The 26,939-nt window shown below is 38.7% G+C and overlaps 1 protein-coding gene across 1 annotated transcript in view; it reads left to right on the top strand.

The window, feature by feature from the left end:
* The first annotated feature begins 4,382 nt into the window (after nucleotides 1-4,382).
* The window catches only part of LOC128523938 (activin receptor type-1-like), a 48,641-nt gene continuing 26,084 nt past the window's right edge, over nucleotides 4,383-26,939 (top strand). Inside the window, exon 1 of the mRNA XM_053496158.1 lies at nucleotides 4,383-4,791. The gene's annotated coding sequence lies outside the window, so the exon portion shown is untranslated. The remainder of the gene's footprint in view (nucleotides 4,792-26,939) is intronic.

Here is a 26,939-nt window from a genome sequence, read left to right as displayed (position 1 = left end):
AAGAAGAGAGGTGAAAGAAAAGAAGAAGAAAAAAAAACACATTACAGACTGGAGGTCTTCATAGCATAGACCGCCACACCTGAGTCACTGCCTTTAGTGGGAGCCAGAAAGCCAATAACACTCAGACACTGGGCTCCAAATTGATTTGGAGGCTTCAATTTCCTTTCTGGTTGATATGAAAAGACAGAGAAGGAGGCAGAATAATAAGAGCAATACCCTGCGTGTACCCATGCAGATTTCTCAGTATTGGAAGAACAACAATTTTGGCAGGAAGAACAATTTATAACTCCCTTAATTATTAAGTAAAAACAAAACTATATACACAAAGTAAGAGAGAGAATTACAAAAATCAATGGTTTACGTAAATACTTTTGTTGTGTTTTTTTTTTTATCTTATTTGATTTTTTAATCATTCCTCACAACTCATTGCTAATGCAGGTCTAAGGGCTGTTACTTGAGGATCACATATGTAGTTTCAAAATCACATTTTATTGTATCGCTCCAGGAAAAAAAAAAAAAACACATAGTAAAATTTATGACTGTCTGTCTCCTAAAACTTTAAAGTTAGAGTTTGATGGTCAGACATTTTAAACAGATTAATGTCAGAATCTAACAGCTGCCAATAGACTACTATGAGTGAGGTTTAAGTAAATGGCTTTCTGTTCTTCTGCAGGGAAATGTGTCAAAGTTATTGTCAGTGGTAATCACACACATGCAACAGAGGCAGGAGATAAATATTAGGTTGACAAATGATTTCCACCCACCATCCAGCAAAACAGCGTTGAAAGGAATCAGCAGTATTTCTAAGTCATGTTGTAGGTGGACGAGATGGACGTTATTATGACGTACAGTTGTATAGCATTGTGAAGAATTCTCCTTGTGTTAGGAAAAAGAAGGAGGGATGTTAAATCAGAGTCATAAAGTAGAAGAAATGTATAAATGAACTCAATCTGTTTAAAATGATAAAAGTTTGACTGTTGTTTTGTTTTCAACAATGAAAATCCAATAATTCATTCAGAGATGGAATTAACGACCATAGGAGTTCCTGGAAGGTCAGCGTTTCATACGTAAAGCAGCCAGTCTGATCATGTCTCCAGCATACTGAGGAAACTTTCTACCTTGATGGTGTCCAAGCACTAGTGAAACCCTAAGACGAATGCATTAGTGTAGAAGGAAATTTATATAGAGAAATAAGGGTCATTTTACTCTTAAATCTGCGTTCTGTTTTTCTGCACAATCAAAGGTTTGACTTGAACGTACATCGTATTTATTGATGTTCTTATAAAGTGGACTTAACATCTATAACTAATGAACAACACATAGACATCACAAAGCACTTAAAAGACATATAAATGGGATTAATAGGCCATGTGTTTCATAGCAAGTACTACTATAAAAGCTCCTGTAAAAGAAACACATGCTTTAATGCAGATAGTAAATGATCAGCTGTAATGAAACTTGCACTACAGAAACAAAAATTGCAAAATTGTAGTAAAGGTGAAACGGTGCATTCTTCAACACATTAACATAAGTTTATTTTACTATTAACAAAAAGTGCAAACTGTGGAGTATTTCAATATTGTTTTATACAATTAATATTCAGAGATAATATAATATATTATAACATAATGTTACACGTGTAAGATTGTATACATATTCATTTATATCATTCTCAGGAAAGCTGTGCTTAGCTCAGACTGATTATGAAATCAAATCTAAAAGCATATGTGTTCGTCCCGATCACACAATATATTCAAAAGTTATGTACTGTATTTAACCGATAAACTGACTTTCATGAAATCTTCCAGATGTATTATTGTTATGGAGTTTAATTATCCATATTTGGGCTACCACCTAATTGAGTACATTGAAACATATTCCAAGATTGCTTACAGTTACTAAGTCCAATTTTCAAATCAGAGTTTAAGCTTGGCTTGTGTTCAGGCTTTGTTCTTGTTAAACAGGTTTTTCCACACAGCACTTCATTTCCATTTTAAGAGTCCATTTTCTAGTCTGGGAATTTGGTCTGGTATTCACAGTGTCTGGTTTGTGACCTGAAACAGGCTGGACAATGAGTAATGGATTATTAAACGAAACGAAAACAAGTGGCAAAGCAAAAGGTCTTTAAAAAGTAAATGGTTGAAATAAAAGAACATAAGGCTGTACTTACTGAGCAGAATAACCTGTACATATAAATGGCTCACAGTTTTACAGGGTTCAAGTTTGATTATTTCAAATCTGCTTTCCTTCTCCTGAATTGTTTTTCTCTGTTAGAAACTAGAAACTAAAGCTTCGGATATTGAGAATATCTCAGTAAAACATGGTCCACATAAAGATGTGTGTTATTGACCCATAAACCATCAGTTCTCTTCCACTTTGATCTGGGCAATAAATATGCCATTTTAAAGTCCATATTAGGTTTAACATTTTGAACACAACCCTAACATTTGCCTTTTTTATGTCTTAGATAGACCTTTCATTTTGGATAAAATCCCCACAACCAGTGCAGTACTATATGAAGGAAATATTTCTTTGAGCTCTCTGGGGTGAGCCATATGACATGCCAGTGTGTTTATCCTATGCAGTATTTAAATGTTATCTTGCACAAATGTTAACATTTGAAAAAAAATCTAACCATCCAGTGGGGTGCATCCTGGATGGGGGCGCCAACCCATCACAGGGCACAAGCACACTTCACTCACATCACTCACAAAATGAGTGTGCTCAAACCCACCCTGTGTGCTTTGAGTTTGCACGTTCTTACCATGTTTGGTGGGTTTCCTCCGGGGAACTCTCGTTTCCTCCCATAGTCCAAAGACATGCATATTAGGCTAATCGGCACTTCCAAATTGCCTGTAGTTTGTCAGTGACTGTGTGAGTGTGTGCGCACTTGTGCACTTCAATAGATTGGCGCAGAATCCAGGGTGTACCCTGCCTAGTGCCCGGAGTTCCCTGGGATAGGCGGACTGACTCTTATTACCTTGTACAGGACAAGCAATATAGAGAATAAGTGAGGGTAAGAATGAAAGGGTTCTTATATTACCTATTTTGAATCTCCAGTAAGCTGTAAGAAATAAAATTTAAATTTAAAAATAAACCCAAGTGTTTTTAAAATGTTGACACTTAAAAAAAAAACAAGTTCATTTTAACATTTAATGTTAATGTTAAAATGAACGTTAAATTCATTTAATTTTTATATTAATTTTAACTACAATTTTGGGTACTACTGACAAGATGCCTTATTTCACCAAGCTGTAACCAGAAAGACAGGTGTGTTTTTCTTTTTTCCTTTTTTTTTTTTTTTTTTTAAAGTTCCCAAGTATTACAAGGTTCATACAGGTGGACAAGGTTGGCTTTCAAGCGCAAATGCAGTTAGACAGTGTCATTAACACGTTGTTAACTCCTGCCAGGGCCACATAACCTGTCCATGTTAATTGCTGGCTCCCATCCAGGAAGGAAGTGTTATAGCATTATAAACCTAGATTAGTGCCCGTAAGCCTAATGCCTTTAATATTTAATAAAAATTAAATATATATATATATGTATAGCGTTTTTTAACAATTGTCATTGTCGCAAAGCAGCTTTACACAATCAAAAGAATTATTTAAGTTTGTATGCAATGTGAATGTGTATGAATCAAAATAAAAAAACTTTATATCTGTCTGTCTGTCTATACTGTATACGCAAACATACACAGAGATGGATGAATAGTTAGACAGACAGACAGATGGATATGTGAATACTGTGTGTATTATCATTGTAAATCAATAAATCATTGAATGAAACTTTGATGTCTGTAAATGTTTATGTACCTATTTATTTGTTCATAGAAAATATGTGAAAAAATGTCATTATTAGTAGTATTGATTCATTTATTTGATTGATTATTTTTATTATAAATGTTATACATGTACATATATATACAAACATACCCACATATAAGATACGTAAGGAAACAAAAAGCTTCATGCACTTCCACAACTTTACAGCACATCTGGTTTTCAGATGTGGATCCAGTACGCGCTGTGAGAGCATTATTTCCCCATTAGATCCCGCCTTCTCATCTGTGATTGGCTGGTAGGTGGATCTGATTTAATCTGATTGGACACCGACGTGGTGACGCCATCGCGTATTTTCTAAGAACAGAGTCGCAATTTCTGAACATAAATATAAACATTAAAAATGTATAGAAACATTGTATGCATAAAGATAAAATGTTGCTATATAATAAAAAAAAACAGAGGCTTGAGAACTAACTCGTCCTGAGAATTGGGATTGTGGGCGTGAAACACGGGCCAATCCGGGAGACGGTGGGCGTGGCTTCCAGTATGTAGGCGGGGATGGAAAGGGAAGGGGAAAAAAAAACAACAGAAAACAAAAAAACAAAAGAGACACAAGGCGTTTGTGTGGGAATGTGTGTGAGAGTAAGAGGTAAAGGAAGTCTGGGTGGTTTACTGTGTAACAGTTCAGGAGTGCGCGCGCGCGTGTGTGTGTGTGTGAGAGAGTGAGTCAATGACGCAGGAGTCTTTATGTCTGTCTGTCTCTCACTCTCTCTCCTGAATGAGCTGATCAGACCCTGAACTATTCCTCGAAGTCGATGAACTATATGGATGTGGAGGGAGGGAAGAGTGTAATCGGACACACATACACACTTGTCTCCTCCTCTCGTCTTGTTCTGAGTCAGAAGTCTGCCGGGGCTGATATGGCAACATTGTAGCAACTTGATTTTTAGCTGCAGCAACAGATAAAAAAGCAGGACCGGTGGATTCCATGTGCGTTTAATGTTGCAAGGTAAGAATGTTTGCATTTTGTCCATTTGTCGGTACACAGTGCAAAAATCTCTCTCTCTCTGTATGCATGTCTACATGTGTGTGCGCGCGCTCGCTTTGGCGACACTGTGTCTAAGTGGTTACTTTTGCTTCCTTTGATGTATGCGTTCAAAACAAAAATCCTTAGATCAGCTTTATTTGTTTAATAATTTGACATTCTTGAGTGTTATTACTCTACAAACAAGTGTGCTGCGTTAAAAACTTCATATATATATAAAAAAAATCATAATGGATTTACACTTTAATTATAATTCTTGTTGTTATAATTCTTTTTCTGCCTTTCATATATCATCATTCACCTTTTAAACTGTAGTACAGCGTTAAAGGTACACTTCATGTACCTTTCTTGGTAAAAAAAAAAAAAAGCAACATAAAGGTGTCTAGAAAAAGTATTCAAATTTGCAGTTGTTAATTATTAATACCCTGCACGATATCAGTTATAAGGATCTATGTGTCTGCGGCGTGTTTTTTTTTATGTTTGCAGACCATTGGCGCTTGCTTAGCTGGTCTTTTGTCATGCAGCCAGGTGTGCTGGTTCAGATTTCAGTCTTCGCCCCTGCGTCCATCAGCTTCCCACTGAGCTCTGAGCATTACAATAGACTGGGCGGAGGTTGGGAAAGAGGGTGCTATACACCATTAATCACCTATTATTTCACACAGCAGAGTGAGAGACGGAATTAACCAGAGATGAGCAAATACCTTAACTCTTTTTGCCGTTTTGAACCGAATTAAATCATGTTCAAATTGCCGAATGCGTAAACAAATAAATGAATTGACATTGTTGTGTTAGATCTGTGTCTTACTTAGACGTCAGGTTTTGCATAGCTTTTATTACACACATTCAGCAATCTGAGTATTGTTTTCTGGTCTCATCTGCACAGAAGTCAATATTACTCATAAACAAGTACTTCTATTGCTAAATAATGACCTGAACACAAAGTGTTCACACAAAGATAAAGCGAGGAGCAGAACTGATAATCCAGGCATTTACCAGACTATTGAAATGACTTTTGTGTAAAAGCATACTGTGATATCCTAAATCAGATTAAAGGTGGTATTGGATTCGAGCATGATAATCTCATGTCTGTGCACGTACACATGCACACAGGTGGAGGAAGGAATTTGTCTTTGCTTTAATCTTCTGAACAAATATAGAAAGACAGGAAGCACCGCATTATGTTTAATTTGCAATCGAGACTTTTTAGTCCCAGTTGCATCCAGTTTAGATGCAAGTCGAATGAGTAGAGTTTAAATTCTAACACTGCCACTCGAAAAAGGACTGTAGGTCTGGTCCAAACTGTAAGCTCTTAAAATATCTTCAATAAATGTCTCGATTAGTAAATCGACAAGACAAACATAACGTAGTAGATTAAGAAAATTAAGCTATTAAGAGTTAAAAAGCTAGAAGCGTTGCCACTTTGTTACTGAAAATGCCATAAAACCAGTAGCTAGAGGAAGAAATGTTGTTATTGACTGCTGTAGACTCCTGAGTTTTGCTTTATCTGATTACTTAAGTGCATAAGTGCACTGATCAAATTGTCCTATCAAACCAAACGATGTGTAAATTGATCGTTGTCACGTCTAATACACAGCTTTCGATAAGCATATTCCCGGGCTACTGCTTAATATCAATAGCTTGTTTTTTGACTACATAAGGCACGTTCGTGTCTCTGTGTGTGTTTGTGTGTGGCTTCACTGATGAGTTTAATTAGAGGAAGCAAAATCAACACGCAGCTGATAAAAAGCCGTTCTTCGGTAAGGTGTTTACCCAGACGCCCTGGCTGAAGCTTAATCATATTTGAGCAAGTGTCTGTGTTTACTGTAAGTAAAAAAAAGAAAACGTAATCTAGTAAAATATGCCTTGTCGAAGGAGCTTGTTCGAAATGACTGTATTGAGTCATTCTGTGCAATCGGATCGTTTTCTTACCCCTCAGATTTCTCTCATCTCTGTCCAGACGGGAATTGTCTCTAGACAAGCTTCAGTGAGTTGCAGTACAGGGCTAGGTCATCACAAGGCCCTGCACAGAGCAGCTCTTCCATAAACTGCTGTATTGTATGGCTTTGTGATCACAAGCCATATGTGTGAGAGATAACAGGGATCTGTTCCGACAGGTTTCTGTGCTGAATGGAGCTCGGTGTCACGGACGCGCATGACGTGTTTTGTTACGGTGTAACGTCTGGTATGTTCATGTTAAAACAAAGGTGGGTTCATGAGAATGGCCAGCTTTTAAAGACACTGTTTTTCTTTTGCTTCTCTAGACACGATTAAGCAAAATAGAGCCTGGTAGCCTGCTGCCTTCAGCGGCTGTGCAAATGTGTGGAGCTCTGGAGAGATGTCAGTGCATTTGCAAGTCATTTGAACAAAGTTCCATTTTTTTTTAAACATGTTTTTGATCAAGCGAGGGCCGAGTCGGCTGGATCACAGGTCTGTGGCGGTGTCCACATTTGCATTTCATTTACATTTGACCAGCACTATTATCCAAAGTTACATACAAGTAAAAGGCGAAGCAATCCAAACACGTAGCCGAGGGAGATGGACGTTTTTCTGCGGCTGCGTGAGGTTTTAAATTTGCAAGCTTCCGTCTCGCGAGATTAAAAGCTTAAAACATCGAGTCACCACCGGCAACAACGCAAAGTATCGTGCTACCACGCCTCGAGAGATTTTCACAACAATATACAGTATGTAGTATGTAAGTAGTACAGCAACAAATTCTCAGCATCAATCTTTGTAAAATGTGTAGAAAAATTCCACACTTTTGTGACACTTAATTGCGAGAAATGAGAGGGGAGGGGGAACAAAAATAAAATTCTTATATATATGTATATGTATAATTATTCGCCCCTGGACACTTTTCTACCAAGAAATCTCCTAACCTGTTTTTACAGGTTAAACAGCACTTTATGTAATTCTTAAATAAAATATGTAGTTTGTGGGTGAAATTCTTATTGTTTTTATTGCTATTATTTTTAGCTATCTATATATTTTGCTCAATATAATGAATGGGAGATGAAGGAAGATGAACCATGACCTACTTGTATAGATTTAAACATTAAGCTCGCTGTATGTAGACAGAGGTAGATTAGAGTGTGTAGATCTCTGTTGTCATTCGTTTCTTATATATAGTGAAGAGAGAGAGAATGTAATCGTATTCTCCACAGCCCTGGTGCAGGCTGTAACAGAAAAGTGACGACCGTGTGGTACAAGATAATCACCTTATATAAGGAACAGAGATACATTATACCTGGTGCAGAGTAAGAAGTGTTATGATGATATTCAGAGTATCTGAAAAAAAAAAAATTCTCTGGCTGGGTGATTAATCATAATATAATATGATTTTTCATTATACGATCCTAGCTAGTGGCAGTTTTGTGGTCATAAGTGTGTTTGCGTGTGTGTATATTTGTGCTGGACAGTGTTCGAGTCTGTCTAGTGGGGGTCGATGGCTCTGCCTCATGCTGGGGCATCATTGTCTGAAGAGTGGCACCCTGCTGGGGTCTTTACCCTCAGTCACGTTCTGAAGTCATCTGATAGCGTTCGGATAGCAGGAGGAATGGCTCTTCTGTCTGTCTGTCTGTCTGTCTGTCTGTCTGTCTGTCTGTCTGTCTCCCTTCATATCTCCCTTGACTCCCTTTTCTGTATGCACTGCAGCGGATATCGGCGCATATCTCTTTGAGAGCTTCTTCGCACGAGTGACGCGCTAGGCCTAAGGCTAGATTACACTCTTTCACTGCAGCAGCGCGACTAACTTTTGCAAGGCACACGCCTTGTTTACTGCTTAAAGGAATAATCCAGCGCCTTTAAACCTAATCTTTAAAGACCGCATCTGTAACATATGTGTGATTACCCTGTCAAGACGTTTCTCTGAACTGAAGAAAGAACAGAAAACCCCTTCACATGAACCTTGTAATGGAAGCCCAAGGGCAGTTGTTAAGTAATGGCAGTTAAATGATGTCTTGCAAATTCAGAACCATCAACCACTCCACTAACGTTTTCTAACAAAGCCTCAAAGAGTCGCTTACGAAATGATGTTTTACCAAAACTGATCCTATTTCGTTCTATCCAGCGTTAGAAAAATGCAGTAAAAAAGGATTACATTTATGTGTGTTTTCTGCTAGAACGAGATGCGTTTAAGTTAAACCGGGCACTTTTGATTGCGCAGAATAAAAAAAACATAGTTACGAGAGCAAAAACTACCTTTATTTTTTGATATACTCCCCTAGATTCACTAATTTCACTAGTACTTGGATACCATCCAGATACTGTATAAAGTTTTCTAATCCATGATCAGACTGTCTGCTTCACGTAGGAACCGCTGGCCTCCCAGGAACTCCTTTAATGTCCAAAATCTGTGAAAATGGGTTGGAGAGAGGGCAGGATTGTATGAAGGATGTGGCAATAACTCTCAGCCATTGATTGTAAATGATTGTGTGTACAGTTCACACAGACAATCCACAAGTTGGCGAAAATGTATCTGTCTTTTAAGGATCGAAGTAACGATTGCAGTGTGCTTTGATCCACCTAGACTGGGATCGCCATCACGGTTTTAGGGCCTTCTTTAAAAACGATATCACAAGTCTCAGGCTGACAGCCCTCGTATATTTAGTTCGAGCTACATCAATTTGAGTATTTTATTAATGCATAATGGCAAATCCTACACTATGAATATTGTGGGTTGGGCTACATATGTAGAAATGTAGTAAAACATATAGAACTAATGAGTGCCTTCATGTAGCGCTAAAATTCGGTAACTGCGCTTACAGTATAAGTGCGTAAGTGAACTTCTTAATTTTTTTCTTTATTAATTAGAAAACAGGACAAAGGTCTATTGCACGTGTTACAAATGTGGAGAATTGAGGTAAGGCTGGATAACAGTCGGAAATACCTTAAAACTCGCTCATGAGTCAAATGATCACATGCTCAGTGGTGCTGTTGTCAAAACGAGCTTGCAAGTTCATTGAGACCCTCATTAGGTTTCGGTTAAACGTGACACTGGTGCTTCCAGACTTCGCTCCTGTGTCTGTGTGTGAAATAAAGATAGGAATCATGCAACTTCATCAGTTTTATGAGCGTCATGTTTGTAGATCCTTCTTATATTTCACTCCAGCTCCATCGCTACGCACATTTGTCTGTTTAGAACAAATGACTCGTCCTGTATTCCGTTTCCTCTTATTTAATAAGCAGGTCGATTTTTCATCAGTTTGTTATTAAACCCTCACCCTTGCCACTGTTTGGTTTGTGCATGTGCTGTGTGATGGTCATTGTGAATGTACGCCGCATTTTTCGAAGGAAATGCATCTGCTGTTGCTAAGCAGTGAGGAAAGGTGCCAAACTCCTAAGAAAGAAGTCCTGCTGTTTTGGGGTCATCAGAGGAGAAAAGGACTGTGATGCCACAGGGGGAATTATAGAGTCTTAATACAGAGTGTCTAGGTCAGCCTGTCTTATTTCCTTCCTTCCTTCTATTCTAATATCCCTGAGAAAAGCGAAAAGAGTTGCTGTACAGATTTATAGTACGGTCTTGCTTTTTTTTTTGGTACATTTAATCATGTAAGCACGTTACAATTGTGTTGTCAGTCGTGTAATACTTGGTAAAGTACAAAGCAGTTTCGATTAAATAATGACGTGGTGGTGCCATGCAGAGCAACTTGGAGTGTACCTCTAACAACACGGCAACCAGCGGACACGCGCACAAAATAATTCAAGATGGCCCTCTGCTTTAAAGAAACTATTTTTCTAGTTGTGTTATGACGGTTATAAATAGTTGACGCCTTCTGACCAATCAGAAATAAGCATTTATTGGTGTGAATTTTTTGATACTTAATATGCTGTACCGTAACTTTAAATTGTCCGTAAGTCCAACAGATATTGTCTAGGTACTAGGATACTAACATGATTGGCTATATACAGTGTTTTTTAGATTGATGTTAAAAGAATGAGCCGTCTTTTTTTTGCCATCCTGGCACACACGTGGACATGTGATCTAACTTCCACGATTGAACATGAACGGACGCATGTTCGCAACTCAAATGTTTGTATGTAGGGGACTTGCTGTACACTGATGACATGTCAAAACATTTATCAGTTGTATACCACTAAACTGGTGGCATCATCATGGACTTCTAAGGCCTGCCCGTCTGGTGCGATCCCACAGAAAACCCAATGCAGCACAAGCAAAAAAAAAAATTGGCGCTAGCCATAACAGAAAGGTACCAGGACACACAGTGCATCACAGCCTGCTGTGTATGGGATTTACCAGGCAAAGAGTTCAAGGCCTCTTTTTGAGCATTTGATTAAGCATCTATGGAAAGTCCGGGACAGGCAAGTTTGATACATCAATTGTATTGTGATAGATAATTGCGTTAAGTTTTATGACTTTAATTGTTTGATGAAGACTAATCAACAGCTCATTACTGCATTCATAACAAAATGCATTCGGTACTGTAATGCTTTTAAAGTGCTGTGACATTTGCACCAGTGTCCTTGGATACCTCCAAAAGGACTTGTATACAAACTGTTATACAATTATGACCGTATTCAGATTTCATATAACAAATTTTGTTTGAATTCCAATCCATGATTCAGGTGCATATTCCTTTCTGACCTCGTATCGTCCTGTATTATTGAGTGATGTATTTTTTCCCCCCTTAAATCCAGTCCCAGTGCAGTAGCTTTCCACTGTTTTATCCAACAGGAAGGTCTTGTTAATTAACTGATTACTGAAAACAGATGTGCTGCAGCTGGGGATTTATTGAAATGAGCTGGGCAGTGTTGTGCAGAAGTGGATTTGTCAGTCGTGTAATACCTGGTCTATGATTAATGGACTTTTATGCAAACCAGCGTTCGTCATGTTTTGCCTTGTAGCTCCAGTTAGGTGTACGTACAACATTAACATGTTTGTGTTTCTTACTGCATAAATAACAAAAGTTTTAGCACCTCAAAATACCACAGTAACCAGTGATACTACTGTATGTTTTACAAGAACTGATTGGAACTGGAACAAATTTGAATTATTAATAATAGGTAATGGCCTGGCTCAGTGGTGGTAAGTGATGTGTTTTTTTTTTTTTTTTTTTTTTTTTGGTACACATTAAGCTGTGGCAGCTTTCAACCATCACAGATGCTAGAAGTCTAAAAAACCTTTTCTCAAATTTAGCGTGAATTAACATGTTGTAAAATCGTTATGATTTCAGTTGCATAAATGTTTCTAGTGCTTTATATTTAAATCATTAATACAAAATGTAAAGTAAAAGTAAAACAAATTAACCTGCACTTTACCTTTTAAAAAAGTAAAAAAATGAATCCAGACAGATAAGTGTTTCTGTTTATGCGCGCAGGCGGTGTGTGTGTGTGTGTTTGTGTGTGAAGCTAAAGTGAGAGGAGATTCAGATGTTGATTATACCATATAAGAGACGCGCACTAAGACCCAGCAGGGGAGACGATTACCCACAATTACGCAGCGCAAGAAAGAGAAAAACCGTTGGTTCAGTTGTGATCACGTGACGCTCGGCGTCTAAACAAGAAGCACATGCGTGATACTCAGTACTCGTAAACCAAGACTTGTTTATTTTACAAGTCAAAATTAATTAAAAATCTTTGCTTGTCTTGCGGAACACTTGCAAACCGCGTTACTCGCAATCCAAGGTTCCACTGTATATATGTAAATCATATACTTTTAGAACAGAGGCTGTTAAATGGAAAACTTTCTAATTCCATCGTGGGCCATTTTTTTATTGTTCCGTCTTTTATGATAGAATCCTTTTGTCACACTTTTGTGTTCACTCACACATAACCTGCAATTCAGGCAGCTTTTCAAACTTAACACTGAACTACAATAGTGTTAAAATAATGCAGCTGTTGTTTCAAGAACTCCGCCAGCCATCACAAGTCGGTGGGAACTAGAATTAAAACGTTTTAAGTTAATTTCTGTTGAGTTGTGTGTTATTGAATGTTCACTGGAAAGAAAAAAAAACCCTCCTCTGCGAAGAAAAAAAAACTCTTTCTCTGAGAACTCTCCTTGCAGTATGTGTGTGTGTGTGTGTGTATATATATAAATATATATGCGTCTATCCCTGAGAGTGGATATGTGCGAGTGTCTCTCTCTTCCTGCAGAGGCCCCGCAGCTGCCTTTTCACAACAACATAAAGTGTATAATTTGTCTGCGGAAGTCTGAACGTCTCGAAAAGCGTGGTGAGAGAGGGAGACTAAGAGAGAGGGGGAGAGAGAGCGGAGGAGAAAGAGAAAGGAGGGGAAACGGTCCTCCGACAGCAATCATTTTTTCGTGCACAGTAATTTTGCTGTCAGAAACAGCTGGCAGTGCGGGCCGGAACAATGCGAGAGGAGAGGATCGGAGCGAGGGAGCGTGGAAGGCGAGCAGAGGGAGGGAGGGAAGGAGAGGAGAGGAGAGGAGAGGAGAGGGGAGGGAGGAGCGGTGGTTGGCAGAGACCTGAGGGGGGGATCGGATTTCAGACTCTGTCATTAAGGCCAGACTGCGCCATGCACACACAGCCACAGCCGCAGCTTCAAGTCTGAGCAGGACTCGCAAACTCTTACCCGGGTAGGGCTTTCTTCTCTTCTCTTTTTTTTTTTAAAGGTTTGTCTTTTAGTTCTTTTTTAACCCCTCCTTAAGAACTTGACCCACCTTACACACTCTCTCTCTCTCTCTCTCTCTCTCTCTCTCTCTCTCTGAGTGATGTTCTCAGCTTCTCCTGGGGTGAGTAGAGAATGTGGGAGCTTAAAAAGTGAGGTGAGGGACAGATAAAAAGAGGGTGTGTGTGTATGTGTGTATTGTATATGAGAGGGAAAGAGAAGAAGGCAGTACTTGGCAGACAGACCTTACGGCGGAGAAGCAGGCAGATCACTTTTAGGATTCATCAGCGCAGACGGAGCCTCGTATGTCTGAGTGTGTGTGTGTGTGTGTGTGCGCGCATACTGACATGCCAGTAAGTCCAAGTCTTTACTTTTAAATTCAGATGAGCTCTTGGAAAGAAACAGAGAGAGAGAGAGAGAGAGAGAGGGACAGAATAGGCAAAACAAGACGAGACGGAGAAGGAGAAATGTGGTATTCTTCTTTTCGCTGTTTTTCAGTTTGCTTTCATTGTTGAGTCCAGATTTGCTCTGGCCCTTCTGTCTTCATGATATTTTTAGTCCCAAATCCTTCAGCCTTTAGTAATCATAAGCCTTTCCGCAGCCTCGCCATATCGGAGGGAGTCTGTCCATCTGTGAGACAGAGAAAGAGAGGGAGAGTGAGTGAGAGAGGGAGAAGGAACTGCTGCCGCCCTGATGGCACACAGGCAGGAAGTGAGACAGAGAGGGACTGTGCAGTCACACACATATACACACACAAGTCCCAGTTGTATGGTTGCTGCTCTGGCTCTTTCCTCTCCTTCAGTGGGTTTCGGAGTGCAGTTATTGATTTCTGCGTCATGCGGTGTCCCTGTGTGTGTGTTTAAGAGTGAAGGAGGGAGCGAGAAAGTGGTGTGGTGAAAGATTGGGAAGGAGCCGGAGAGTCGTGTGTCTGTGTGTGTGTCTGTGTGTGTGTCTGTCTGTGTGTGTGTCTGTGTGTGTGTCTGTGTGTGTGTGTCTGTGTGTGTGTCTGTCTGTGTGTGTGTCTGTGTGTGTGTCTGTGTGACGCTCCAGGCTCCTCTTGCTCCCATTACCCCCAGACTGCACTGGAGACAGTCTGCAATGCACATTTTATGAGCTATCTCGCTCACTGTCTCCTCTCTCTCTCGCGCTCTCTCTCTTCTGGGTTTCTGTTTATTTTCTCTCCTTCAGCTTCACTCCTGCACTGTTCTCCTCCGTCTCTCACCAGGTTTCCCCTCTGCTCTCGCTTTCACAGCTCTGGTCCTGTGTTTTCCTTCTTGCCAAATGTTTTGCTATCATTAGACGTTAATGTCTAACATGTGCTAGACGCGCTGGTTCCATGCATGAGCAATGTTTTTTTTCTTCCCCCTGCCAAAACAAAGACAAAATCTAGGTTTTATCAAGTGTGTCAGTAAACTAAGTCTGCATAACAGCGGCAGTGTAATATAGATACCATGATATATGTGATAATATCTTCAGGACTAATTGCATTCAAGTTGCACAATATATATAATGTATCAATCCCACAGAAATCATGAATTTGTCTATCCTACATTTTGAATAAATAAATTCACGTGATTTATTCTCCGAATTAAAATAATTATAATTTACTTTTGTCACTATTCCTTTTTTGAGAATCGTCAAATCAAAACCTATCTTTTATAACAACATATAGTTTGCCGTGCTCTGCATTAACTTTTACATGCACCTGTCCACCCTTTTTGACATAACATTCTGTTTTTTTAAATACAATTGAATAACAAAAACAGCATTTTAATAACATCTGATTTTGCTCAGACTCAATTACTGTTTTTCTGAGATATGACACAGCGAGCCGTGTCATACTGTTGACTCAAACCCATTTTACAAAGAAAATTTAGGCGTGCATTGAACAGACAATGAACAAGAACAAGTGATATTTAAGAACAGAACGCAATGTCAAACATTCCTCATACAGAAGATTACAGCAGCATTATGTGTGATGGTTGTTTTTTTTGTTGATCAGAATAATCACCAAACCGTGGTCTCCTTTTCCTTTGACCTCCATAGTACAATAAGAGTGTATGATAAGAGCGTGTGAAATGTTGCAACATGGAAACAAAACCACAAAGTGTTCGCATATGTCCTAAAATGCAAACAGGATACTATTACTGAAATGTGTTAATCTTACAGGTTAATTAGAACACGAGATTAAATAGTAGGTTGTTAGAGCAGATTAATAGATTAATAGTAAGAAATGAAACATTTTAAAAGCAGGATTCCCAGCCCTTCCCACCAAGAATCATGACGTCCCAAAATAATGACCGTGATATGAAATTACGCATGTGCTTTTCTACTCCTGGAACAAGACTCGAACTTGATTTTGTATGTTTTGTATTCTGAGTAAATGAAAAGGCATGTTGAATGGGATTTTATTAGATTAGTAATGAACATGGTTTCGGCTGCTCACGTCAGCGGGTGGTGGTGGGGGGTGTTGATGTGACGCTCGATACCCTGCCCGATGCAACCCTCCTATTTCATCTGGGCTTGGGACTGGCACTGCATCCCGTGACTGGGGTTTGGACATTGGGTGGGAATTGAACCTGGTCCTTCCACATGCCAGGTGAGGGACCTTCCACTGAGCCACCAATGTCAAACATGCTATGTTGTCGTATTTGCCCTAGCTACGTTTGATATGAACTTTGCCTGGGCTTTTTTTGGTGGTTGTCAACTGTTAATATAATCATTAAAAATAATCATTTTTTTACCCCTATGTACTGCAAGGAGGAGCTGGAAGATCAGGAATTAAAGGTTATACGGTTCCAATAAATAGGCATTACATTTACTTTAATTACAGTTATGGAGAGAGTATGTGGAGGTTATTTTACAGTTTCATGAACTCGCTTAAAAATGCTCCCAACTGTTTTGAAAATACCCTAGTTGTCCATCATATGATTTTTTTTTACAGCACACAATAGTGCCAGAGAATCCACATGTGTACCAGATTTGTGCTATGCAAACTGTAACAAAACTATAAACGTGGCATTTCGAGGAAAGAAAACTCGAGTCAGCAGCTTTGTGGTTTTCTAAAGTTAAACATATGTGTGTGATGTGGCTGCTTCGGTTTACAGCGTATATGCCACAGATGTTTTATACGCTTTGATTTGCAGTCTCTCCCTAACAGAGAGATTAGTTAAGAAAGGGATAAAGGGGCGCTACAGCTCAGGGCCGCCTACGACTAGCCGGCCAGATTGCATGTTTACGTACTTGCTCAACATTTCTGGTGTAAATGTTGTAGAAAGAGGGGTAGTTGACATTCTTGATACTAACTGGGCCTGGCTGTATTTATCATGCTAACATGCTACATGTTAATGTTTTTGTAATGTAATGCATTTATACACACACTGTGTTTACAAGTATTTATCACATAAATGTTCCTGTCTTGTGATATTCACTATTTCAGATGTTGACATTTTCGGATAGCATATTTTAAAATTGTACCCCAAATGGCAGCACACACAGAGACACAGTTTGTGATTTAATGCTAAAGTGTAATTCTCTTTGTTTTCTTTAAATTTACCAATGGATCTGAGGGAAATGCTGAAATTGCAGAGAATTTTGTTTGTATAAAGGAATAAATGAGTACAAGCTAGCTGAGAAAATCATTAGCCTCAGGTGTTAGCTGGCTAATGCTAATTTCCTGTTTCTGAGTTGGCTAGCAACACAAACAACTAAATAATGGATAGAATCAACACAACTAACTCTGGTATCATTTTAAACTAAATATTGTATGTTTTATATTAGGTATTAAGATTATTTTAAAAATGTACAGCATAATGTATGCAGTTCTGTTGACTAAGCTAGCAAGACTAAGCTAGCTCAGTTTTTTTTTAAGTCAGTTCTTTTACAGTATTTTACATTAATAAATTATATTTTGAATGCAAATCTTTTATTCTTATACAAAGTATACACTTTTATTAATAACTTTAGGAGTCTGTTGTATAAAATATATGTGTTTTGACCCATTGTTTGTGTGTTGATTAGAAGCTAATGCTGTGCTGTGTAACTCGTACATGAATCCTGCAAGTAAAATTTTATATCTTTTTGTTTAATTAAGTCTTGCCACAGATGCTTATCACAGGAAAATAAACATAAACAGCTTAGCCTTGGGAAGCAGGTATTAGTAATATATATCTGGCTCCAGCTGGTTAATAGTGTATCAGGAGATGAATAGGCGATGAATGTGTGCGCTAGAAAAAAAAATGCACACTATAATTAAAGGAAAGTGTGTTTATCTAGGGCACTAAATGCAGTGTTTGCTATTATGGGATTATTTCGGCAAGCACTTTATCAATGAAGGCTTTTCGAGTTAGATCCAGTGTAGATATTTCTCCTCGTTTTATGTAATCTGATCAACCTATTTCACCTCGCTGCCGAGAAGCGGGGCTTGCGTATGGAGATAAATGGAGATCCGAGTACAGAGATATTACATATGTAGTTTCCAGAACTGCTGGTGCAGCAGACTTTGGAAAAAGAGAAAGCACATGGTTATAATGATCGTAGTTTTTAGGCCCACAAGATGTTCATCATAGATGTGGGTGTGTGTATATATAGTGACTATATTCAGGACACAGAGCCTATGGAGAGAATGCTGCTGATGCTTTTTATACTGGTTAACTATACTAACTTTTTACATTGCATTAAGTATATAGGTCATCCTAGTACTGCAGTATATTGTGTTTACTGTGCACATTTGTTTTAGCAAGGATAGGCAGGAGAAAGGGAGCATGTGTGTGTGTGTGTGAGTGAGTCTGTGCGCTGAAGATCCCAGCTGGAGATAACACACTGCAGGGCATTTTGGAGCCCGGCACAGACACGTAGGCTCTGGAGGAAGGGATGATGGAGGGACAGAAGGAGTGCATCGGCAGAATGCAGACATCATGCCAAAAACTCCCTCAGACACAAAAAGATGGCTTTCTGTCAGGGGACGGTTAATCAATAGGAATGATGTATATTCTTTTGCTTGTGTGGAGATGGTTATAACTCCTACGCTGCCAGTAAGCCTCGAATATCATTTATCAATAAGCTTGAGTATGTTAAGAGTAGGCAGTTTAATATTTAGTATACTGCATTGTAATATATATATAACAGTATTGCATGTCATGTGCACTTTTCCAAAATGTCACATATTTAACATTGTGCACAGTAATATTGGATTTCCAAAAAACAGCGGTTTAAGATTTACCATGAAAAATTTTGTCCTTCAAATATTTTGATGTGTTATTTTTGCACTTCACTTCAGCACTGTTGAATGCTCTATTCTAAATGGACAAAAGCAGTTGATTAATTTCCTGTAACAGCAGCTTTGACAATAGTTACAGCTGCAAGCTAAATGCGGTCTTTCACATTGTGTCTATAGGAGCAGCTTACACGGTAAGTGTTATAGAAAATGAGGTTAACCGATGATATGGTGGAATTTGAGCAATTTTTTAAATTTTTTGAAGGACTCTTCAGTGTCGGCGCTTCAGAGAAGTGACCCTTCATGGAAAAGTCTTCGTGGCTGGGCTTTCTGACAATCTATATATATATATAAAAAAAAAAAAAAAAACTTATCTTGAAGAAATAGACAAAAGGAGAGCATGGTGAAGAAACAGCTGATGTATGTGTGCATGTGTACATACTGTGTGTGTGTGTGAATCCAATTTCTAATCCATAGTGTTTAATATGATTTTGGCCCACCACTTTGCAGCTATAGCAGCTTCAACTCTTCTAGGAAGGCTTTCCACAAGCTTTAGGAGTGTGTTGATGGGAATTTTTGACCATTCTGACAGAAACGCATTTGTCAGGGCAGACACTGATGATGGAGATAAAGGCCTGTCTCTGCTCTAATTCATCCCAAAGGTTTTTTATCGGCTTGAGGTTAGGACTGGGCAGGCCAGTCAAGTTCTTCCACACCAAACTCGCTCATCCATGTCTTTATGGACCTTTGCTTTGTGCACTGGTGTTTCAGGATGGCCCTTCCTATTCCAACATGACTGCGCACCAGTGCACAAAGCAAGGTCCATGTAAAAGCTTATATGATGTAAGTAATAACATGAGCTCATAATTAAAAAAGCTAAGTCGGTCTATTCACTCAACCCCAATAATGGATAATTTTCCTATGACGGGGTGCCACTAACTGTTTCGTGTCTCATATATCACCCAGGACATCAAATCAATATGGGACGCAATTTACATTTATTTAGGCTTTAAATAATAATAATCCCAATTCCCAAAATTTGAGGGTTATTCGAGGGTTTCTTATATGTTTGCAACCTTTTGCAGGTTTTCTGGTAAACTGTTTCAAATTTGCACATGTGAGACCTTCGTGTCATGTACACCCCTATCTTTAACTGTCTAGCTGAACAAGGTGAAGAGTGTGTTTTTGAACCTTTGTGTTCAGCCCTGAACCTGGGGTGGTGAGACACTTTCTATAACCTCCTGTTTTTATTAATATTGTAATATTTATTAGAGGAGTATTTGTACATTTCTTAGTAATAGATGTTAGCGCAAATCATCGAGAGTGTGTTTGAATTGGCCCGGTTGTGATGTGATGTTGAATCCTTAGCCATGGTGACTGTGTGCGGTAGCCCCATCACCAGTCCTCAGCCTTCACACGGTCATAAAACACCAGCCTTAATTGTTTTTTCGGCTTGCTTTTTTGCAAACTGCAAGAGTGTTCACATGGATTAGTGTGTCCCTAGCTGTCTCACGGCTGACCAAATTAGATCTGGGACTGAGATCCAGCCCTTAATTACAGAAGAGGACAGAACTATAAGCTAATGCACTACACACCGTTGATACACAAAGCAGAGTTGATGTACAAAACTAGTTTTAAACAATGGTGCCTTAGGGACTGCTGCTTAACCTGCTGCTTTAGTACTTAATTAGAAGTCTATGGGAATATCTAATCTAATGTCTAATAATGTTCATTTTGTAAGATATTCTGGCAAAAAAAAAAAATATTTATATGGTCATGAATTGAACCAATTACAACTTTATACTTGGGTTCTGATATTTCTTGTACATTGTGTTTTGTACAGGAAATTTCCAGGAATTGTATTTAACTATGAAATATGTCGTTGTATCAAGAAATGAACCTCTTAATATGCAGGGTAACGAGCGGAATTGCTTGCATGAGTCTTATGATTTCTATAGATAAAATAATCCACTGACCTGATGATACCAGGTACCAATTCACAACCTTTTCCTATTGGATTTTCAGTAAATCCATGGTACGTCAACCTCCATCATTTTTCTCCACTTTAGTAGCTACTCTATTAAGTTGTTACATCCTTGCAACAAGTGTGTAATAATACGTTATATAATACATAGTCGTGGCCAACGGTTTTGAGAATGCCACAAATATTAATAATGAAATATTAATGACACAAATGGCGCCATCATCAGTCCTGTGTCATGCCAACAGTAAAACATCCTCAGACCATTAATGTGTGAGGATGCATTCCAGTCAAGGGGAGTGGGCTTAATCACAATTTTGCCTAAGAACACAGCCATGAAAAAAATGGTACAGAAACATCCCCCGAGAGCAACTCGCCTCAACCATCCATATACAGTTTGGTAATGAACAGTGCCTTTTCCACCATGATTGAGCACCTTGCCATATGGCAAAAGTGATTAACCAAGTGGCTCAGGGAACAAAACATCAGAATTTTGGGCCCATGGCCAGGAAACTCCCCAGAACTTGATCCCATTGAGAACTTGTGTTTAAACAGAAAAAACTCACAAATTCTGTTAAACTCCAAGCATTGATTATTTCAGGATGGGCTGCCAACAGTCAGGATGTGGCCCAGAAGTTGATTGACAGCATGCCATAGCAAATTGCAAATATTGACTATTTGCATAAACTTAATGTAATTGTCAGTAAAAGTCTTTACCTTTTATGAAATGCGTAGAATTATACTTCAGCATGCCATAGTAACATCTGACAAAAAGATCTAAAAACACTGAAGCAGCTGACTTTGTGAAAATCAATATTTGTGGTGTTCCCAAACTTTTGGCCTGTACTGAAGTACACAACATTGATGACAACAATGGTCTATTTTTGGTATATATATATATAAAATATTTTTTTTTTTTCTGGCTCACTTCTTATAGCCACAACATGATAATTATGACCGTGTCAGAGATTTTGCGTAAATCAAAAAAAAAAAGAAAGAATTTCAGAAATAATTACACCTATTGTTTCACGTTTTGTTGCATATAGGCTCTTGGACAAAGACCTTGTGTGTTTTTAAAAAGGTTTAATTGATCCTAAGCTATTAGCGGGATATCATAACCCTAAAAGCTATTTTGGGTTTGGATATTAAAGCTGGGTTTACGTAGCCTGCACTAATGCAGACACTTTGCTGCTAATTACACAAGTGGCTCCCGTGCTCCTCGGGTCCTGTGACACATGGGTGTAATTAGCGTTAGACTGGTATCTTTGTCTGTTCTCTGATTAGTGAATGATTCACTCTTCAGGTTGTAATAAATGACATGTAGATGAGAGGCCAGCAGGCAATGACGCATTCCAAATGTTTGTCTCATGTCTTTGTTGTGGTGAGTGTGTGTGTATATGTGTGTGTGTGTGTGCGTATCTGTAAGTTCGATTTTTTTCCCCCCTACTTTTCCACTTTTGGCGTTCACATATCTGGAGAAGCATCAGCACACCCACCTGGTAGTGTTACAGCTTGATGAGGTGCTGAAATGCCGGTGTCTCTTGGGTTTTGTCCTGAATTAGTTATATCCTGTGGTTTGGGTTCTTGCTGTGAAACTAAGTAGAGCTTGCTTCACATTTCGGCGAAGAGAGCAAATCGGAATCAAAGCGAGTGGAAGTGAGATGGATTCGGCCTGTGGAGAACGTGCAGCTCAGCGAAGAAGGATGTTTTTGCTAGACTATGCTAAAACATGAAATATAAGTTATATTATTTATTTGGGGATAGAGACCAAGACTGAAGGCTTTGACTCTGTAAGTGTCTCTGTGATTGTGTTTTTCCATGAAAAACAAGCGCATTGTACAATTTACTCTACCATTTATTTTTAAAAACTGTAATATTGAAATGGATTTAAATACTAACGAGTCTGTGACACAGATAAACGTTAGCACTAGATACAACGATACCACCTTATGCCCTAATATTGAAAACTTGTAAATTAGCTCATCTGATACTTTCTACTAAAATAAGATAAAATGAATAAATTTAATTAAACTGCTTAAGATGTCCAGTAAAATCATTAAATCATTTCATTTTTTATTACTCTGAACATTTTGGTGTTATTATCTGTTTAAGGTTTAATAATGAATGGCATTAGCCTTGTTTTAAAGGTGTCCTATTGTACTACTTTTTAATGAGTTAGAACAGGTCTCAGAGATGTTTAAAATGTGTCTGTTAATGTTCTGGCTAAAATACCGCTCAGACCATGTGTTCTTCCAACCCTGAAATAACTTCAGATGCAACTACTACTACTCCCAAAGGTTGTTTAAATATGTAACATAATATGAAAAAAAAAAATTATGATACTTACAGAATCGCAGGTATCGTGATGATGTCATATCGGTTGGTCCCTGTTAACTATCTACTTGGGTTGTTGAACATTCTGTGCAAATTTATTTTGCAGTCTCATGTGGGTTTTCAAAATAGTTTGATTTGAGTGTGTTAATGGATATTGGTGTTAATGTTTTACCAGCAAGCAGGGAAAGGAGAATCATTTGTGGAACAGTGACTAAACATTTTATGCAGCAACAGGTTGCCCAAGCATTACGTCTTTGTGGTTCATGTTATCTGATAAATTGAGTGTGGAAAGTGGGATTTTGTGATTTCCATGGAGCTTAGACTTTGTTCAGATATAAAATCATAGAGTAGAAGTATAAAACAAAGGCACACTGACATGACTGCCTGAGTCTCTAAAGCATCTCTGATGTGGACGTTGACGGAAACGCTTATTAAAATGTCATTTTAAATAATGGCACATTTGGCTTTTTTGCATTTAAATATGTAAATATATATAAAATAAAAAAAACCCTGACCAGTTTGGGCAGTAAATTGGTTGTGACAGATATAGCAGAGGAGTAGCATTGGCCGTGTGGGTGTCTGTGCCTGAAAGAAAACTATCTAAAGCATCAGTTGACGGCTGTAAGCTTATAAGTAAAAGGTGATGAGCGAGCATTAGCATTTGAGTGCATTCCTCAGGCCGATTGAATAGCGGTGTGTATTGGTACTGGTATGGCTCGTTGCTGTAGACGTCCCCTTACAACCTACAAGCAACTACAAACCTGATTTTTTTTTAAGGGAAAGACAAAAAAGCCTTTAGGTTATTCTAATTTCACGGACGAACAGATTTTGTTTGGATTCTTACACGTGTTTCGTCTGTCAAAGTTAAAACCCTGTTAGCTCTTTGTTTTCTTTTTGCAAATCGTGTGTTGTGTGCGCTGTTATGTTAACGGTATTTTTTTTCTTTTTTTTTCCCTCCCTCTGCCCGTGTTTGTTGAATGATGACACATTCGGGTTCTGCTCATGTCCCTAAATGGTGTCCCACATGGTGCTAACACTTTGGGCTTGCCAGAACAAATAAGGATGAAATATATGGGCAGGGAAAAAAAAAAACAAGCAGTGAATCATCAGGAGATGAGATGATCAAACTGATCTCACCAGTGTGAGACGGTCCTGGAACGATTTCACACATCCCCACACTCCTCTGTTTATTCTTATATTTTTAAACTAAACAAATATTTTTAAATGATATTTTTTCATTTCTTCATACTGATTTTTTTTTTTGTGTTATATTTGAAGTAAGACCTTTTTTTTTTATTTTTTCCCCGTAAAACGAGGGCAAAGTAGAAGAGTATTGATCGTGTCTGGGGCTGAGGTCAAATCAGGTCAGGTCAGGTCAGCTTCATTTCCGTCCTGAGATTTGGCGTGTATATTTAATACCATATCTGAAGCACATTTATGATGCAAAATACTAAGGCTTTCTTAATCTTGCATTATAGTATACTATTAATATTTTTAGAAAATAAGAATATCACATGGATACAAGCAAATGTTTTAAATTTGTGATATTCTTAACAACATACATACAATTATAACTTATTTTTCATGCACATCCATGTCTTTATATGTTTGCGTTTGAGCGTGCACAGCTGAGTGGGAGACGGAGTCTGTCTCTAGTGTCTGGGTCAATGCGACACTAGAGACAGTCCTCGTCTTGCTCCCCTTCTGTTCCTCTGTCTCCAGCTCTGACTCAGCCCTTTCTTGCTCTACCTCACTCTCCCCCATCAAATCTCTTTCTCTCTAAAATTCTCCCTTCTGTCTCACTCTTAATACTGTCTGTCTGTCTTCTTTTGTCTGTCTGTTTGTCTATTGACTCTCATCCATCTCTCTTGTAATACCGTCTCCCCCCATTTGTCTATCTGTGTCCCCCTATTTGTCTGCCTGTCTCCCCCCACATTTATGTCTGTCTGTCTGTCTGTCTGTCTCCCCCCTCATTTTTACCTGTCTGCCTGTCTCCCCCCACATTTGTCTGTCTGTCTGTCTCCCCCCTCATTTTTACCTGTCTGCCTGTCTCCCCCCACATTTGTCTGTCTGTCTGTCTCCCCCCCATTTGTCTGTCTACCTGCCCCCCCTCCCCCCATTTGTCTGTCTGTCTGTCTCCCCCCCATTTGTCTGTCTACCTGCCCCCCCTCCCCCCATTTGTCTGTCTGTCTGCCCTTCCTTGAGCATGTTCAGTGACTCAGCATCTCCAAGGTGTGTTGGCAAGTGTTTATTTCAGTATAAACGACAGCACAATCCCGATCCACCTGGACTGCTACAGAAAAAGGTTGTGGTATATAATGAAGGAGATATAAATATATAAATCCCAAACGCCGTGGCTAAATTAGCACTCGTCCTTTATCGCACTGGAAGTCCTCTGCTCATTAGGGTTGCATGGGTTTTAAAGCTAAGAATCCAGGACATCGTGCCGCCACAAACTTGACGCATCATTACTCACTTATGCTTCTGCAGACGTGTGAATACAGTAAAGATTTGTCATCGTCTCCTCACCCGAACGAACCCGTTCACTCAAACAGGAATTTGAAATCGAATCTTCTAATTGTACAATTAGTAGTTATAGGTGACGTTAAGTGCTGTATCATCGTATGTGTTTTCATTAGTCTTGACATGTTTTTTGTTCTGACTGTAAAGATGGTTTACGTTTATGTAATGATGAAAGACAGTTTTACTGTCGTTGCATTGCTCATATTGCACTCCACTCGCAGCAAACACACGCTGTGATTGGACCTGGAGGTTCATAAAACACTGAAGAATCCTTCAGTATGTATTAGTTAGGTAACTGTGTGAACTCCAAATTACTGGTCAAACTTTCCTGGATGTCCCTCACGAGAGACAGCTTCATCAAAGCATTTGATGTTTATGACCGTTTGAAATGACTGTATATCCAAAGTTCCTGCAGTTTTCCAAATGAACTGACCTTTATTTCTTCTAGTGGTTATAATAATAATAAAATTATGAATCGAAAACTATATCCAAACTTTGAACTAGTTCTGTACAGGACTTAAAAATAAGGTGGTGATGTAGTGCAAGAATGCCAGCAGTCTGACCTGGTGCGCCACAAAATGCTAAAAAGCCAAAATTCATGTGACTGAAATTGACTGAAAATATACGTAATTGCAGGACGGATCTGTCCAATTACTTAATTGCAAAAGGCTGCAGTTCACATGATCATTTATAAATCTTAAGTGATTATAGATAAATGTTTAAATACAAAATGGTGCACTTAATATTTTAATATCACGGTTTAAATATTAAAAGTCATTTAAGTGTTCGTGTCAAAATAATAAGAGGGATAATTGCAGCCTTGCAATTGCAACTTTTAATGCATTTTTTTTTCCTATTCTTTTGTCGATGCTACCAACACTTTGTTTTTGTTTGTGACCCACATTCAGTCCCAGATGCATGCTCAGACCCTCGTAGTTAAATATTAAAGACCAAGCCAGGCCTAAGTCAATCATAAAAGTAAAAGCGGGGCTGTTACTGTTTAGCGTAACAGCATGGCGCAATCAACATTTTTCAGGTTCAAATACTAAAAAAAAAAAAAAAAAAAGTAAAAGGTCTTCCTCTGCCTAAATTGTAACCTGATAACAAACAGTAAATCAGTCAGGTGACGAAACCACTAATACTCAAAATGGGCCCAAAACTCCCAGCAATAGCCAGACAAAGTTGAAAGAAAGCTACGGGCCAGAAAGGCTGGGTGGAACCGTCACCATAAAAACTGCTGGCAAAAAAATGTTTTACAAAAACACCTTTCACGCAATGGAAAAAATCTGAGTAATGGAAGCTGTTTTTTTTTTTTTTTTTTTTTTTGCTTCTGTGACCAAAAGCTTATTTTCGATCCCTGGCTCTCTATATATTAAAGCATTTACAAGTCTGCTAACCGTCTTAGTCACCTGGACGAAGGGTTATGGAAAGGGTTATTGAAGAGCGCATGAGGTAATCAGGTGCTCTCAGCCT

The sequence above is a fragment of the Clarias gariepinus genome, chromosome 5 (assembly GCF_024256425.1).
Source record: "Clarias gariepinus isolate MV-2021 ecotype Netherlands chromosome 5, CGAR_prim_01v2, whole genome shotgun sequence".
Taxonomy (NCBI): Eukaryota; Metazoa; Chordata; class Actinopteri; order Siluriformes; family Clariidae; genus Clarias; species Clarias gariepinus.
The sequence above is the reverse complement of the archived record's forward strand: the minus strand, read 5'-3'. Positions and strand labels throughout refer to the sequence as shown.